Genomic DNA, 14,476 nt, shown 5'->3' with positions numbered 1-14,476 from the left:
GGCTCGCTTGCAGGGAACCGGTTCGGGGTTTTGGCTGCAGACTCGAAGCGAGGCCCTTCCGTTCATGGTAGTCAGCTTCAGCATCCAAAGCCACTTCGTGCCAGAACGGTACCCTATCACACAGAGGTCATTAGCACCAATGTGGAGCCGATCACTATAGCTCATAGCCAGCTCGCTGGGCCCAGCCAGCCAGAGTAGGTAAAAGGTAAAGAGGAGGCGAGCTCAGTAGGCACAAAGACCGCTCCTCTCCTCTCCGAGTCATCCCCTCTGTCCTTCGAGCTCCTAGCACCCTCGATGCCGAAAGACTTCAAAATGCCTTCGCTGGATAAGTACGATGGATCTTTTGATCCAAACGATCATGTGGATTCCTTCCAGTCCCAGATGCACCTAGTTGGGGCTGACAAGTCCTGCATGTGTGTGGCCTTCTCCACAACATTCAAATGAGTGGCTCGCACATGGTACAAGAGAACCTCGCGCCAGGGACAATCAAAAGCTGGGCGCAGTTCGTAGAGATGTTCACCTCGCACTTCTTCACCAGCAAGAAGTGCCTGATGTCCCAAGAAAGCCTCATCAACGTAGTCCAAAGAGTAGGGGAGTCTACCAGAAGCTACATTAAGTGCACCTGCTTACAGATCCCTGATCTAGATCTAGCTGTGAGGCTTACGACAACAAAGAAAGGTATTACCCACAGGGAATTCAAGTGGCATGTAGTGGCCAACAAGCCCAAAGACATCACTGAATTTCTCAAGCTCATCAATCAATTCATCGGGACCAAAAAAGAGATGAACCAGAAGAATGAAAATCCAGTGGAAAAGAGGAAAAGAGAAGGTGACAACGCGAGTAACAGTGGCAGCAAACGAAGAAAGAGCAAGTCCCCGACCAGGGGAGGAAACAAACTTGGGAGCCGATCTCATAAGTCAGGTCGGCGTTCCAGAACTCCGACGGTTGAAAAGAGCTACACGCCCCTCAATGCGAAGCGATGAGAAAATCCTTATGGCGATCAAAGACTCCTTCTACGTGAAGTGGCCACCTCGGTTGAGAGGAGATCCTGCCACCAGAAATGGAAATGTGTATTGCCATTTTCATAAAGACCACAGTCATAGCACTGAAAATTATAGAAATCTCCGCGATGAGATTGAAGAGCACATCCGTCGCGGATATTTAAAAAATTTCATACAAAAAGAAGACAGAGATCAGGCTAACTGCCAAACAGACCGGCAGGGGGAGCAAAGGAGAAATGCTCCCGAATCCAGCAATAGGTAGAGTGAGCAGCTGCAAAGGCAGTTACCAGAAGAAAGACTGATCTGCGGAGTAATCAACATGATTACTGGCGGGTCCATCATCGTGGGCTGCACCTCAGTAGCGGGTAAAACCTCAGTTCGCAAACTGGAACATGAAGAGCAGAACCCACCAAAGCGACACAAGCTTGAAGATCTCGTTTACTTCACAGAAGATGATGCACGCGGGATCCGGTACCCCACAATGATGCATTAGTAATAAAGTTGAGGATAAACAGCTTTGAAGTCAAGCGCGTCCTAGTGGATTCGGGCAGTTCGGCCGATATTATGTTCAAGGACGCCTACGACAAGCTCTAGCTCTAAGAAAGTGATCTCAAGCCGATAGATACACCCTTGGTAGGCTTCAGCGGCGAAGAGGTCAAACCGCTAGGGCGAGTCTCAGTACCTGTAGAGGTTGGCATGTGGCCCAACATTTTAAGGTTTGAGCACACTTTCCTAGTGGTTGCAACTCCATCCCCATACAACGCCATAGTAGGTCGACTCATTACGCATGCCCTACGTGCAGTAGTATCCACCTACTACTTGGCAATGAAGTTCCCTACGGACTATGGAGTAGGGGTTGTGCGAGGCGACCAGCTCGAGTCTCGCAAATGCTACATTGCCGCCATCAAGGGAAAATCTAAGCTAGCAGCTAACATCAAGCTCGAGCGACCTACAGAGTAGGCCAAGGAGCGAGCTATGCCAACAGAAGAGATGGTTTACATCACGGTCTTAATAGAAGATCCAACCAAGACTCTCCAGATCGACGCTTCAATCAAGGAACCACTCCGTTCTCAGCTACTAAGTTTTTAATTAAAAATTTAGATGTATTTGCATGGTCCGTGGAAGAAATGCCCGACATAGATTTCAAAATCCTAACTCACAAGTTAAATATTGATCCTTTAGTCAGGCCCGTTAGACAGAAAAAATGCAACCTTGCCCCGGAGCGCTGGAGGATAGTTGACGAGGAGGTCGGGAAACTCTTAGCGGCTGATTTCATCAGGGAGGTCCATTACCCGAGTTGGGTAGCTAACCCAGTTCTAGTAAAAAATGCCAACGGTAAATGGCGCATGTGCGTCGATTATACCAAACTGAATCAAGCCCGCCTAAAGAATTGTTTCCCACTGCCTAAGATCGACCGCCTAGTGGACGCGACCTCAGGGCATGAGTTGCTGAGCTTTTATGGACTTATACTCGGGATACAACTAGATTAAGATGGACCCTGCTTATGAAGAAAAAACAGCCTTCATAGCTGAGCTCGGCCCTCTGGTCAGCTCGACAACTAATAGGCAGCTCAGCACTCTGGTTAGATCGTGACCTAACCTACCTAGCTCGGCCCAGTCAACTCGTCACCTATCCTGCCTAGCTCAGCCCAGTCAGTTCGGCACCTAACTTGCCTAGCTCGGCCCAGTCAGCTCGTCACCTAACTTGCCTAGATTGGCCCAGTCTGTTCGACACCTAACCTGCCTAGCTTGGCCCAGTTAACTCGGCACCTAATCTGCCCCCAGCTTGGCCTGGTCAGTTTGGCATCCAGGTCCTCATCTAGCAAAAGTTCACTTCGGCCTCTGAGTCATCGACCACTTGGAAGCAAACCAAATGACGAGGTACTTAGCACAAAAAATTGATACATCACCAAAAATTGATTCATCAACCCCTAACCTAGGTGCTAGGTGAAGCTGTCAAATTATCTAGAGAGTTATAACTCTTACATCTATATCTATATACTTAAAGCATTGCGAGGATGTACGGAAGTAGGGGTGTCAATTGGATTGGATTTGGTCCAATTCGATCCAATCCAATGTGAGTCCATTATAAATGGACCATCTCTAATCCAATCCAATGAAAGTTTTGGACCAATTTGGACCAGTCCAATTCAATGTCTGGACTGTCTAATTTGTTCAAATTCATTTTGATTTAGATTTGTTTCAACCCAAACCCGGTCCATTGATACATATATTCTTATCTTATATCAATGGACCAAATATTGGCTTAATCCAACCCAATCCAATATAAATTTGTTACGAATGAACTAGGTCCAATCCAGTCTAATAAATATTTTGGACTGGATTGGTCCAATTCAATATGTCTTGTTGGTCCATCCAATCTGTCCAATTTGATTTTGGACTGGACATGGTCCAATCCAAAACGACACCCTTATACGAGAGCATTGTGAGCTTGTCCTTTATATGTTTTATGTTCTCCCAATTATTGACATGTTTCTCACACTCTCTCCCTTCTTTTATTTATTTTCTCTTTTTTCCCACCTCTCTTTGTTTGAAAATTTACAAGAATACCACATATAATACAAACCTCTCTATATAATTGCCTCTATAATATTCAAAATTACATAAAAACTTCCTTATATAATTAATATTTAAAAATTACAGCAATGCCACGTATAAGACAAATTTCCTTATATAATTGACTCAATGGCATTCGAAAATTACAGTAGTGCCGCATACAATTATGACATCCTACAAATAAAATGCCATTCCTCTCTCTCTCTCTCTCCTATTCTCTATCTTAACTTTTATCTATTCATTTATTTATTTTATTATTATCTAAACATTTATTTATTTAATAAAATAAATTGATAGAAAAAGAGATGTGACATTAAGAGATAGATTTCAATAAACATTTATTTATTTACTTTACTAAATTATTTATTTATTTAGAAATAATTTACTAACATATTATTCTCTCCCCTTGAGCCCAATATTTAATTTTGTCAACGAGTCGGGTTTGGTTCGAGATAGCCTATACTAGTCCCATCCCAATAGATTTTTATTTATTTATTTAAGAAAAACTAGGGCTGAACCAATGGGTTGGGTTTGTCCTAATGAAGCTAAATTGACTAAACATAATTATAATGGTTTTGGTTCCATGATTTTGTCTTGATTAATTATTGGATTTATTTTCATTCTTACTTGTCCATAATTGATTCAGCAAACCAAATATTTTATGAAATATATAATTTTTTATTTGCCTTGTATTTTTTATCATGTTTCATGTTTGAAATAGTAAATTTGATAAATAATAAATGCGATAACAATACTTCAAAATGTTTAACTTATTAACATAAAAATAAATTAGTATTATTTTGATTATTTTTTTTCAATATAATGAAGTCTATGATTTGATCCCAATTAAATAATCGGTTCAAGACTGGTTCTATGTGGTTGTTTATTATTCATAATAATATAGTTATAGTTATTTTATTTTTAAAAATATAACCTAATTTATTATTGTATCTCCCATGGTTTTCAAACTGTTGTTGACCCAGACGGTTGGACCATTCGGCCCAGGAACCGTTCAGGCAACTGGTTCCATTTTATCCCAAACCCGGTCCTTAACCAAAAACCATTGAATCAGTCAATGACCCGTTGACCTGGGTGGTCAAATAGTCAATCCATCGACCCGTTCAATATTTTTTTGGCTGTTTTTTTATTTTTAATTGTTATTTTTTTTGTCAAAACAAATCATCCGTTTAAACTGGACTATCGAACCATCAACCTAAAAACCGATGGCTAAAATAATTCTATTTCCAAGTCATTTTTTAAAATCATGATATCTCTTCAAATAAGGGTAAAAAAATTATAACTCCAAATGACATTTTCGCATCCCGCTAATATATATTGAACTTGGACATGCATATGATTATCAATTTCCTGTTGAGGTAAACATCTTATGTTTCTTTGCAAATTAATACTGTTTTAGCCGATTGTAGGGTGCTCTTATCAGATTTGTCCAACATTGTCAAGTAAATCCTGAGATAGCAATATTTGTATACTTGATCAGTTGAGCCAAGTTTTACTATGAATGATATGATAAATTGTTGTAATTCGACCAAAGTTAATTTGATGAATGCATTTGTCTTCAAAGAAAAAACATTGAATTTCTCACTTACAAAATAAGTAGGGTCAGAGATCACTTTAGCTATGTCAAACTTCCAACTTCGGATTGTGATACACGTGGGGTAATATTTAACCTACAACACAATCTAACTGTTAGAAACCCCGGGGTGAGGACTTTGACGGTGAGGTATGCGGAGAGAAGGTGGGAGTTGAGGAGTTTAGTGTGAAATAAGAAAGCGAGAGAATAGGTGTGGTGATTAGTCAAGGTGTGTGAAGTAAATGTATTAGGATTTATTAGTTTGTTTGGAGTAACTAAATGCTCACTTATTTATAGGGAAGATGTTCAAACTTCAGATTTAACAGATATCACAACCTTGGACAACCTGTCTTATTGAGAATTGACATGTTTTAATATAAGTAGATTAGATTAAGGCCCAATCTTCCTATTAAAGTGGCAATGATTAATCGATGCAGCTAATGTGGAAAAGATTGTTTTAACGGATCAAATTCGAATTGAATCAGTTAATATTTGAATGTGAATCTAACTAGAAGATGTGATATCAAAATTCAATTCAATATCCAATAAATATTAAAAATTAATCTTTGGATTCGAATTTAACTATATATTTGAATATTCGATTTGAATTCAATCAATTAATTATTTTAGATAATTAGTAAATATATAAAATAAATATTTTATTTATATAAAGTAAGAATATATAAATTGTTTATATAAATTAAATATTATATATAGATTATATATATTTAAATGTTTTTATATATTATATATAAGAATTAAATAATTGGTCAAATTTAGATATTTATCAAATCGAATCAGGTTATATCCAAATTCGATCCAATTACTTAAACAATATGAATAGGATATTCAGATTCAAACAATTATATATTTGAATTATCTGAATCCAATTTGATAATTTTTGCCCTATGGCCCATAAATCTCCATTTATATATTAACCATTCATGTATATTTTTGCCCTCCCCCACTCCCCCACTCCTCTACTCCTCCTTTGTATATCAACCCTTCATGTATATTTTAGGTTTTGGTTGCTCTCATTAAAAAAGTCCTTTCTCCACCCCTAAGGAGATTGAGGTTATCACCCAAGGTGAGATGCTTTATTGATTCATGTTAGAGATCAATGCTGCCATGTGTCAAAATCTAATAGGCGTATCATTACTTATTACCTTCCCACAACATTCTTTTCATGCACCCGCTATAGACAATAAACAATTTGCCTCTTCATATAATGTACATTAACTTAGGCCCCATTTGGTGCGTCTTTCTACACAGACTATTGGCTGTTTAGAAGCCCAACAGTTTGCATTTTGGCATTTTCTCATTTGATTGGAAAAAGATATAGTCACCAAAAGATGTTGCCTCGAAAAGACATGTGAAGCCCGTTTTGGACTATTTTTGGGAAGCTCCAAATGGAGTTTTTCGATTTTTTTTCACTATGTCTTCGCACGAAAAGACATGTGGAAAGACGCCTTAACCAAATGATTTTCAGACTGTTAAGATGTTAATGCAAAAGCTCATATTGTCCTTTGGCTGTCAGGTCTACTGAAAGATCTAAAAAAAACTTACCAAACGATACTTTATTAACTAGGGAATACAAAGATGATGCACCATTAATTTACACATCCTCATACATTTCTTTTTGAATCGTGGGCCACTTCATGCAATCCCAATAGTTTGCCTTAGACTCAGTTTAGAAGGAGTACAAATGTAATTATGTAGAGTGCAAAACATTATATTTTGTATTATTTTGTATGCATTTACACTGTACATATTTGCATTTATACTTTTCCAAACTGAGCAATTGAAAAGCTACCTTGTTAAGGTGATGTGTACATGTAATTAGTGCACAACACCTCTATATATATATATATATATATATATATTTCTATATATTCATCTCCTATGGTTGGATTTAGAACATTATCGGCGTTTGTAACAATAAACGATAACATGAAACTCATCTGTATTCCATATCTCAAAGCCCCACACCCCTTCCCCCAAACAAAATGAAAATGTATTCTATATCAACCATGCATGGACATGCATGTATTTAACGGACAGATATCGCCTTATTATTACCCCTCTTAAAGCCTTAAAGCCTTGGCAATTTTTTTTTTGTCTCTGACATAAAATCTCTCAATCTTACACTAATGAGCTCAGTAAGAGGAATTTGGATGAAGTGTTATTTTTTTTCAATGATTTTATTAACTATCACTCATAACAGTGAGGATATCTTCGTTTTAATTGAGGGTCCATTTGGTTCGCATCCGGAATCGAAATAAAAAACCTTCGAAATTAGAATTGAAAGCATCTATTTTTATAGTCTATTTGGTTCAGACAGAAATGAGAATGAGAATTGGAATTAGCGGGAATGAGATTTTATTCACAAGAAAGGGGAAGAGAATGACCATTCCCTCAAATGGGAGAATGCCATTCCAACAGGAATAGAAATGGGATTTCAATTCCAATTCCATTCAATCGATTCCGATTCCAATTCCAGACCTCTATTCCCACAAACCAAACAGCCTAACAAAACGAAACCTCCAATGGCCATTTGTTCCATATAGAGACTAGAGAGCATCACATGAAACCATGAGACCATCTGCTAGGTGTTTCCCAATATGTTAGGTAATTTTAATCCTTTGATTTGTTCTTTTTTTTTTTTTCAAAATTTCAACAATATTTTTATCCACATGTTAGAATAGTCAGATTAAGGTTGTATTTTGATAATGCGATTGCTGTTGACATTTTGGGTTGATACAAATTGGTGAAAGTATGTCCTGTCACATTACATATAAGAGACATCAATAAAAATATGTAGCCATCAATCCAAAACATTTAAGATAGAAAAAAATATAGGGGTTTTTATTGTTCAGTCCACCTCATAAATCTTAACTCTGTCATACAGTTAGGGTAGGTGTCAACTCGGAATTAATGTCAATACACATGCAGGTGTTAATGTTATAGATGGGGTATTTAAAGTTTTGAATTATTATAGATCTGCAATAGAATTTAAAATGGAATGCAGTATGGTTTTTACAAAAATGTATCTCTATCACAAAAATTATATTTATCAGCCTAGAAGCTAAAACATGTGAAATAAAATCAGCAATGGTATAAAAAATAATGTAAGTCTGCATTATTAAGATTAAGGTTTTTAAAACTGACCTGGAGAACGAATCAGTTAGAGGTTTGACTCTCGGGTCAAACAGTTAGCCCATTCTAACAAAAAATAAAAATAAAAAATAAAAAATGATCAAAACATTCGAACGGTTAACCACTCGGGTCAGCAGTTTGTTGACCAAAATCAACGATTTTTTAAAAAACCCGATTTTGAGGAAAAGCAAAAACTGATTCCCGATTTTTCTAATCCAATCATCTGGTCCAGTCCGATTTTGAAAATCGTGGTTAAAATCATTTGATATGTGTTTATTTTTCTGCATGGATTAACTGACATTGTGGGTTTTAGTCTTCTTCATTTAGACACGAGGCAGCATACGAAGGTACCTTCTTTTCTTTCTTATTGTCATGATAGAGCATTTAAAGGGTTTGGCCGATATGTATGACTTTAGTTCCTTTTTATTTTTGGAAGCATGCATGAGCTTACTTTTCAAGTAAAAATTTTCGTCCTTTCTCTCTCCACTTGCCCCTATAAGTATAAGCTATAGCACTACTCGCCCCACAAGTCATCGCAGTTTATTTTTCCACGCATATCCTGAAATATCTCCCTTTAAAAGAGGTCGACCAGCTTTATTTCATCCCAAGCAAAATCGTTGTCAAGTGTTCAATATAGGTCATGTATCAACAAAAATTACATCCTCCGTCTCTTGATGGATTACTCAGGATATACAATTAGGAATTTATCTCATAGTCATAGAACTGGCTACAGCAGCTAGTTACTCATTTTTGCCCCCCTCCCTCCAAAAAAAAAAAAAAAGAAAAAATCCTTACAGGGAAACAGATATGTGAGGTTTTCTATCTAGAACTTTTGTAGTCATTGGCAATTGCCCATGTTTTACAAGAATAGTTATTAGTGCTCTTTAGGGGGTGTTCCTTTTTAGGATTTTGAGAGGGGGAAAGTTGGTCAATCAAGAATTTTATGTTATTTTTTCAGATTAATGTGGGGAAAGTTTATTTTCACAGGTATTCTCCTAGGTGGGTAAATAACTTTTTCACTTGGGGAAAGTTTTTAACACTTGAATAAGACAAAAATGCCCTCTTAATAATGAATTTTTATGGTTAAAATGATCAATTCCATTTTTACTTAGGAAATAAAAGAATATGGGCAAATACCATGGTTTTTAAAACTGACCCGATGATCGAACTGGTCAGGGGTCTGGTTACCAGTTCGAACAAAAAAAACAAAAAAATTGAAAAACGGTCAAAACCGTTTGAATGGTTAACTGACATGCTCAGCGATTTGCTGACCAAAATCAATGGTTTTGGGGAAAAACGGAACCGGTCAGGTGACTAGTTCCCGGTTTTTCCAGTCTGATTGTTCGGTCTGGTCCGATTTTGAAAACCATGGTAAATACACTTACGTAGGAAAACTTTACCTAGGTAATTGCATTTACCCGGATAAATAACTTACCGAAAATGAACAAGGCCATAATGGTATTATTTTTTGGGATGTTGAGAGGGGGAAAAGTTGGTCAATGAGATTTTGATTCCCATTGACCAAGAAACCCTTTTTTTTCAGATTTATGTGGGTAAGTGATACCCATCTCCTACATGGGCAATTAAATAATTTCCCACTTGGTAAAAAGTTTTTATAACTAATAATAAAAGCTAAAATGGTCATTGCTTTATTTACTTAGAAAATAAAAGAGTATGGGTAATTCCCACTTGGGAAAAAGTTTTTATAACTAATAATAAAAACTAAAATGGTCATTGCCTTATTTACTTAGAAAATAAAAGAGTATGGGTAAATGTACTTACCTAGATAAATTTTTCCTGAGAATAAATAACTTACCAAGAAGTGAATGGGGCCTTCGTGTTTGAGTGATCATTTGGGAGTCACTTTCCACCTTCAGTCTATTCACCTTTGCTGCATCTAGCTAGCTGGATGGCCAATTAAATCCTTTCCCTGACCGCTCTTTCTTCAATCTCTAAGACAACAGTGAGGTGTACAGCGTAGAGCACTTCAGCAACTAACCAAGCCTCACTCCTGCCATCTTGGAAACGGCCTGATCCTCCCTCGCAGCTTTTCAAATTCCACACAGCAGAAAACTTGCATTGGTTCATGATTTAGCCGGGTCTTTTCAAAAAGGGTAAAATATAAAAATCTCCCTATAGTTTTGAAAAATCTTGACCTCTCTTCTATCATTGTTTCATTTCATTGTCAAGAAAAAATATTATTGTTTCCATAATAAAGACTTTAAATTACAAAATTTTCTTTATTATTTGTAGAAAATCTTTGAATATAATCAAAAAGCCAAATTTGTCCTTTTAGACTTCATTCAATCATAATGAGTTTATAACATTAAATTATGACCTAGGGAATTTTTTAGTTAAAAATTAAATGCTTTTTTAGAGTATTTCAGTAAATCTCCATTTGTATTAATAGACATAAGGGTAAAATGAGTATTTTTAAAAATTAATGCATTAAGCCAAAATTTTCTGACTGGGACGTTGATGAAAGGGAGGTAACTGAAGAATTTTTTAAAATTATAGGAGAAGGTTTTGTTAAAATGAAACTTCAAGAGATTTTTATGATTATTAGAAACCTGAGGAGAGGTTTTTATATTTTACCCTTTCAAAAATAACATGGTTCCAATGCTTTCCACCTTACATATGTACCACACAATCGCTATTACCATCCACCAGCACTGATTGATCGACCTGTCCATGTGGATAGGGTAGATCCTTAATTCCATATCCACGGCCATTCTTTCTCCCGTACTTTTAGGCCCTGCTACAATAAGATCATTTTTAGTTGATATTAGAATGCACGGATCATACGGCAGATAGGTCTGTAACATCAATTTCGTATTTCCAAATCAAGGGTTCGACTATGTTATTGGAAAGATATGAAAAAATTTAGAGCCAATTTATCAGTATCATAAAAGCGGTAACATGGTGTTCATCAAAATTAATTAATTCAGGGAGCGCCTTGATCGGTGAAAACTCTTTTAATATCTGTGTTTGGTTCCTATTATGTTTTTGACTTTTTTCATTTAATATTTGTATTTTATTTGTTTGTAAAACCAAAAAAAAGTAACAAGTACAATTGTTTATAACAATTAAGCATTACATCAGCATAATAATGAAAAAAATACTTAATTATTTGAGGAAGTTTTAAAAAATAATTTTCTCAAATTATTGGTGTACGTAGAAACTAAAATTACATTTTGTTATTCTCGATGCATATGAAAGAGAATGGGAGGGGAACCACTGAAGTGGCTCATATATGTGACATCATTTATTGAATAAATGCCCATAAAACCAAACACTCTCATCATGTTTTTCCATATAGGACTGTGTCTGGAAGGCTTCAACTTTGATTGAGTTACTTTCACTGAGCCACTTTTAAAAAGCTGTAAAAATGAATTTCATATAAAACGCCAATTTCTGTTTGAATTCGAATGGGAGCATATTTGAGCTTTCTGGGTTTTTCACCATATATGGCTTTTAGGCTGTTGTGTGAGGCCCACCTTGTAAAGCCAAAAGCCACAGTCTATAAGCCATGTTTGATGAAAACCACGGAGAGCCTAAAATAATTGTCTGAAGGCCAAAAGCATGAATTCCCGTCCAAACTATATTTTATTGGCTTCACAAAAACAGCTCCTATCAAAAGCACTGGGCTGGGCTGGGCTGGCCGTATGGGGTGCAACTTGGACAGATTTGGGATTTCTCAAAATTTCAATAGTCCCAATCCGAAGCCCAAGTTGCACCCCTGGCTGGCCGAGGACCAAGGCTGTGTGACTTGTGCCTGAGTGTTTTCCTAAACCGGGTGCTGCTTGGTGGCTGGGCCGAGTTTAGGGCTAACTGGAAGTCCAAACCTTAAGATTTCTACCCTCGGCCCAAACATAGCCAGGTCCGAAGTAAAGTCCAAGTGGGTTAACCCAATCCCAGATTGAACTAAATGGCGGGCCTGTCAGCCCTAAAAGATCTTCCTACTAGATTTGCCAAAGCCTATAATGATACCCATTTCTGCATCTCATCTCATGGGCAATAAATAAACAAAGTTTGTGTTTGATTTGACAGGAAAATGAGAGAAACTTGGCTACCATGAGGCTCATGACTACTACTTACTTAAAAAATTACGCAATACAATGTGGACAAATAGACAGAATTCAGACAAGAAGCAGTAAGGGAGTCAAGATCTTCCTACAGTGGGATGTGGCTGTGAGGAGTGCTCTGTGAGCAATAAATCACAATTCCCTCACTCCAAGCTTACAATACGTCCCAGCTGCACATTGAGAACATTTCCTGTATTTGTGTGTTATTATTCATGGAGAGATGTTTCTAATGCATGGTGAGATGTCCTGTGAAATTGGTGTGAAATGCATTTTCTGAGGAGCAAATCCTGATTCATGACAAGGGCATGAAGTATATAGTACATTTATTTAGGCAAAAGCTCTGGCTGGACTGGTGTCAAGATAGAACTCAGATTCAGTCCTCACAAAATGGTGCTCACATCATATTTACGGCCACTTGCAACCATGTATTGGAACTGTCTTCTTATTTGTATGTTTTTTTAATGAAAAATATTCCCAATGCACAACGGCAAGTGGCTATGAATATGATATTAACACCATTTTGTGAGGACAGAATCCTACCTAGTCAAGAAAAAAAGTCAGACTGGATTTGGGTTGGATTGATCCGACCTAAGTCAAGCTTGGGTCTAGTCCTAATACAAGTACAACCAAAGGCAAAACCTGCAGTGCTAGGAACCTGCAAGTACAAACCAGCCTATAAAATTAAGATTGGGCTTGCCCAAATTGTATCCTATCTTAAGATTTTTAGCTATAAATTATGTAAAAAATCTATGATGTATCCACTCCATCCGAAATATAATTGGTTGAAAGTGATGGCAAGTACTATGAAAATACAACATGTGAAAAATAAATCAATGATAAACGAATATATTTTAACATGTGAAAAGTATTGGATTTAATGTACATCCAATATTAATGAATGGATGGTAATCAAACTCAAATTATTTTTTCCTTTTAAATTATCTTATTTATTCTTTATATAAATTTTAATTAAAAATTATTATGAGAAAATATGGATAAATTACTCATTTTATGTTGTGACAGAGAAAAGTTATAAAATAAAGGACAAAGGCCACATGAGCTACTAGGGGTGTCAATGGACCAGTTTTGGGTTGGACTCTGTCCAAATCAAAATCCATGTGGACGGATTGGATGGACCAATAAGGCACATTGAATTTGGACGGATTAGATGGACCAATATGACATATTGTATTGGACCTGGTCCATCCAAAATGAATTTATATTGGATTGAGCCAATATCTGGTCCATTGATAGAAGATAAGAACATACTTGTCAATGAACCGGGTTTGAGTTGAAACCAATCTAAATTAATAGGAACTTGAACAGATTGAGCAGTCTCTGAACCAGTCCAAAATATTCATTGGACTGGATTAGACCAGGTTCATTTGCAATGGACTCACATTGGACTGGACTGGATTGGACCAAATCCAGTCCAATTGACACCCCTATGAGCTACTAGGTATTGAGAATTTCTTAAGAGATCAGGTAAGAATATGGTTTATCTGAGAAATTAATCTAATTCGTCACAATATACCATACCACCTCACTTCTATCTTGAAAAATGACGAGGTTTTTGATTAGGATGCCCGCTGTGGCTCTATTTACTGATCATGTGCATGTAGACTATTCTATCATCCAACACTAGGAGGAAAAAAGAGGATAGCAGATAAACCAATCAATATCTCCCTTTCTATTTGCTATGGCCTATTCATCTCTGGAAAAGCAATTAAGGCTACAAATTTGTAGATCAAATATGGAAAACGGCATATATTCAAATCTGATTCTATCTGGATATATGATTTGGATTTGATATTCGGCAAATATGTAATGAATTCATTTATGTGTTCTGATGGGGTATGGTTAAACAGATTAGAATCCAACTTGAACGAATTGGATTAAATCTAATCTAACTAGCTAATTCGACTTGAAACGGGATCGTGACAAGAGATCTATTTCCAGGACCAGGAGTTGGGATTTTGTTGAACAGGAATTTCCATGCAAGTCAGAAAATTTTAGCAATAGCCTTGAAAGTGAAAGATTCCAGAAGAAAGAAAAAGCATTTAGGCT

This window comes from Nelumbo lutea, chromosome 2 (genome assembly GCF_056320005.1).
Source record: "Nelumbo lutea isolate HS-2025 chromosome 2, American lotus-T2T, whole genome shotgun sequence".
Taxonomy (NCBI): domain Eukaryota; kingdom Viridiplantae; phylum Streptophyta; class Magnoliopsida; order Proteales; family Nelumbonaceae; genus Nelumbo; species Nelumbo lutea.
This window is presented reverse-complemented; position numbering follows the sequence as displayed.